At 41.2% G+C, this 4911-nt stretch overlaps 1 non-coding gene across 1 annotated transcript; it reads right to left on the bottom strand.

Moving 5' to 3' along the window:
* Positions 1–4614: 4614 nt before the first annotated feature.
* Positions 4615–4687, bottom strand: TRNAM-CAU (transfer RNA methionine (anticodon CAU)). Its single transcript has one exon. It is a non-coding gene; the product is annotated as a tRNA-Met (tRNA).
* Between the last annotated feature and the right edge of the window lie 224 nt (positions 4688–4911).

Raw genomic sequence — 4911 nt, 5'->3', positions numbered from 1 at the left:
TATATAGATATAGATATAGATATAGATATAGATAGATATGATAGAGATATAGATAGATAGTAGATAGATAGATATATATATATATATAGATATATATATATATATATATATATATATATATATATATATATATATAGATATATATAATATTTTCACGTTTGAAGATATTAAGGAAAGCATCAGCTATGATAGGAAGAACTTACTCGTAACTGGTGGTAGGCTTTCAAGGTTCGAAAAACCACCGTAAGTACCAAAAATTTCAAAGTTTGTAAAAATGCTCCCTATTACGTCATTGCTTGATGGCGTCATGGAATCGTTTTGTGACGACGGCATCGCCTGACAGCATCTGGCAGCCAGATCTAAAGAATACCTCGAAACGCACGAAAGCTAACACCAGCCGGCCATTCTCGTCACAGGTGCTGTGGCGGATGGCGGTTTAGAGAATGGCTTGTTTGTAAATTGTTGTATTACTACTGGTCGTAGGAAAGGCTTTGGTGGGCTGATTGACATACACAAGCGTAGCAATCGCCAGCTTTTATGGCAGGTCATTAATACCAGAGCTGCTGCAGGCTATTGCTGTAAAAACTGTCCTATAGTGTCATGAATCTCTTGCCGAAGCCTGCCAACGACTGTTGAGGACGTCAATACTGTGTTGACTCGCCCTATCCTTACCTGCAGTGCTGCGGTCCTGACATTGATATCTTGTGATATGCACAGTATGTTTGATGTGTTTCATGTTTCATATGTTTCATATGTTTGTCATATGTTTCATCATTTAATTCCTTGGCATCGTTCTCAACCCGGGATTAGCAGTGTACAATGACGTTAAACACGTCCGCACCAAGTGCATGAAACGTTTAAATTTGTTCAGATACATTTCAGGGTCAATATTCGGCGCTGATCGCCACTCATTGCTATTATATAAATATTTGTTTTTTCCGTCATTGAATTGGCTCCGTGGTGTAAGCAGGAGGTAGCAAAATAATATGAAATCATTAGCTGCCATTGAAAATATGTTTTTGCGGCTCGCGCAATGACCACTGCCGACTTCTCCAATTTCCGTATTGAGATAATGCACGCATTACGCCTCTCGACCTCCGGCGTATAGAATTTATCTTGAGGTGATCACAACGATTCCACAAAATCCCAACCATTCAACATGTTCTCACCTTTTCCGAGCATGCGACATCTTAGGTTTGGCCCGAACCGACGTGCTAATCGGCCTTTAGTGGCCGCTGCGCTGGTCACTCGTGCATTGATGCGTACGTTCTAGCCATAGGGACTTGGCATGGCTGGGGAAAGTGAAACTCCCGAAATGAATACGTTTGATTTTAATATAAAGGACGTTCATAGCGCATTGCAGTTCACATCTATCTGTCTTTTGTGGTTTATCATTTTAAAAGGAATGCTGCAACGGTTTTGGATGCATTCGCTCCAGGCGGCAATGCAATCCTCGGAAGGTGATGAGGAAGGCTGTTAGAAGGATTTCGACTGCTGAATGCGAAATCCCAGTCGTGTCGCGAACGCAAGCGTGAGCACTTTCGGGTTGTGCGGCACTCGTCGGGGCATTTCTCCTTACTTTTGGGCCAAGGTTTAACGTCCTTAAAAAGAAGAATTTTTTTTACCCCCCCCCAACTTGTCTGCAAAAAAAGTACAGCACCGAAAAAGAACAAACATCCCCCGAATGTTGTCAAAAACGAAGACGGCGCACGTCAAATTTGCCTTTTTTATCCTGCTAGCGTTTTCTCCCTGCTTTTGACGTATTTCGTATACAGTCGGTTTTGTTGCCTTGTGTATCGGCGCCAAGAACCTTGTACGGGCTTTTGGGTTAGCTAAAGCATTATCCATTAGAGCTAACATTACCGTTGATAGGTAGGTTATATGATATACTAAATAATAACACACTCTATAACCGATTTAAGTTTTGGCTTAGGGCAAAATTGGCTTTTCAACTTAAGAATTCTGGGAATTCAGTGATGCATTATTATGAACGCGCATACTACTCTCTAACAAATTTTTGTAGGCAGACGAGCACTGCTTGTGTAATCATCGATGTTATAATCACTGCAACTTGTTGTAAGATGCTGGGTGCTGGTAAAGGTAGAGAAAACTATTGCTGTAGTTTATTGGTTAGCACTTTAACAACATTTGTACCATGACCCCATGTGTGCGCTGGCAGCTTCGTCACCCACTTGAATTTCGGTCATCTAACCATAACTACATGCACGTGTCTATACGTGCAACTGCATCTCAGCCTTGAAGGAAGTCCGCAGGTTTGCAGTGTAATGTCTCGCTGCATGTAATATTTTCTCGTCACGCAGGAGTTAAGCAGCCTGATGGCCTGAGGCGTGTTGCATGGCCGTGGAATCAGAAGACATGTCTGGGTCTTTTTTACCTACATTTTGTGGATTCCCAAGGCAGCTGAGCAAATGATGCCACTTTTTGGTTGTGTGTTTACTGAAATGATTGGTTTAGTATAGCATGTGTATTTGGTCAGTCCTATGCCACATGCGGAGTTAACACATAATGCACGCTTGGACTCATCTGGTCATGTTGGAATTTACTTTGAAAGCGGCAGAGATTGCAAGTACAAAGCCGTAACATTGTTCACTGTGTGATGCCACAGCAGAGCACTGTGTTCACTGTGTGATGCCACAGCAGAGCACTATATGTAATATATATATATATATTATATATATATATATATATATATATATATATGTATGTATCTCCCTCTCTATATCTTATCTATATCTATATTTACATCTATATAATATATATATTATATATATATATATTCTACATATCTACAAATATACTTCAATTCTAACATGTCTACATAGATTTCAATGTCTCCAAATGGCATATATATATATATATATATATATATATATACATATATACCATACCAAAGCCTTTCCCACGACCCGTAGTAATATAACAATTTACAAACAAGCCATTCTCTAAACCGCCATCCGCCACAGCACCTGTGACGAGGAATGGCCGGCTGGTGTTAGCCTTTCGTGCGTTTCGAGGGTATTCTTTAGCTCTGGCTGCCAGATGCTGTCAGGCGATGCCCGTCGTCACAAAACGATTCCATGACGCCATCAAGCAATGACAGTAATAGGAGCTATTTTACAACTTTGAAAATTTTTGGTACTTACGGTGGTTTTTTGAACCTTGAAAGCCTACCACCGGTTACAAGTAGTTCTTCCATCATAGCTGATGCTTACCTTAATATCTTCAACGTGAAACATTTCCTTTAATATACGGCGTTAAAGGGAGTGCGGATATTGATATACATATATAGTATATATATATATATATATATATATATATATAATTATATATATATATAGATATATATATTATATATTCTACAATCTACCAAATATATTTCAATTCTACATGGTCTACATAGATTTCCATGTCTCCAAATATATATATATATATATTATATATATATATATATATATATATTATATATTTGAAGACATTGAAATCTATGTAGACATGTCGAATTACAATATATTTGTAGATATGTAGAATTGAAATATATTTGTAGATATGTAGAATTGAAATATACTTGTAGATATGTGGAATTAAAGATGTCTGTGTACATATCTGAGAACATTGAAACAGGCATCAGCTATCATGCAATAAGCTCACTCGCAGGTATTCGTATAGTTAAGCGGAAAAGACTTCTGTAGACAACACATTTTCTCTGCTAAGTTAGTATGCTCCTCGATACGTGATTGTTTGATTACGTCATTGTACCTTCCGCAACATGGGCTGTGGGCTAATTGACGGTCGTTATGCCTGGAATTCGTGCCCACAAACGCCATATATGAATGGCTCGGCTATTATATTCTTCTTGGTCTTGATTACCGTACGGTTTGTGGAATGGCAGGATTCGACTGACGTTATTATGACGTGAATGCCAAGGTGGCCTTGAAACATTCTCCGAAATAGTCCTCCTTTCCTTGCAGGGGTGTAGCGAAGGAAACAGATGGGTTTTCAGTTCGGAGCTTAATCCCGTAACTTCCGATAATTTTGTAATGCCGACTCAGGGGACTGGAATGATTTTTCATTTTTGGCCGGTGAACTGAACCGATACTTTTGCAATTCAGTGTTTCGACCACAGCAACGAATTGCCAGCGATATGGCAGCTTTTCTGCCGAGAAGTTCCCGACCCGAATAGCAACATACCGTCGTGTCCGACTCAGGCCTTGCCTGCAACCGGCTGGACGGAAGGGTTCATAGGGTTCGTGCACACAATGGAGTCATGACACGTCCTGGGAAATTCTTGGAAGAGAAGCTGCGACAAATGCAACAAAGTCTTAAGGTGATGGACGCTGTCAATGGCTCCACGGTTTTAGTTGAAGGGAGTGGTCCTCACACATATGGGGTTTTGAAGTGAAACATCCGTCCTGAAGCTTCTCAATGCTGTTACCAATCCTGTCCTGAAGGCTTAATTAAGCCCCTCTATCTCCTGAGCTACGCGCCGGCGAAAGCGGACGCCTGTGTTACATAAGGGATGGGCAGCGGAAGGATCCCATGCTTGCTGAATGATATGATTCGAAAACCGGCGTGATCCGTGGGTGCCTTAAAACGCGCCCCGGGTGAGGATCGAACTCACGGCCTTCAGATTATGAGACTGACGCGCTGCCTACTGCGCTACCGAGGCGTGCAAGGGACGAAAAGGGTAACTAAACGAACGAGGGGGTAATTAAACGAACGCCGCAACCCTTCTCAGTGAAGAGGTGATCAGGTTCTTATTGTAAGGGGGGGGGGGATGGCGGTGTAAGGGTTCAAGGTCTCCCCACAGTTTCGTAGACTGACAGCTTATGCTCAAGCACGTACCCACGTGTTCAGCTTAACACGACGAGTGCGCGTGTATGTGTTTGTATG

This window comes from Pollicipes pollicipes, unplaced genomic scaffold, assembly GCF_011947565.3.
Source record: "Pollicipes pollicipes isolate AB1234 unplaced genomic scaffold, Ppol_2.1 Scaffold_7231;HRSCAF=8579_pilon_pilon_pilon, whole genome shotgun sequence".
NCBI classification, from domain to species: domain Eukaryota; kingdom Metazoa; phylum Arthropoda; class Thecostraca; order Pollicipedomorpha; family Pollicipedidae; genus Pollicipes; species Pollicipes pollicipes.
The sequence above is the reverse complement of the archived record's forward strand: the minus strand, read 5'-3'. Positions and strand labels throughout refer to the sequence as shown.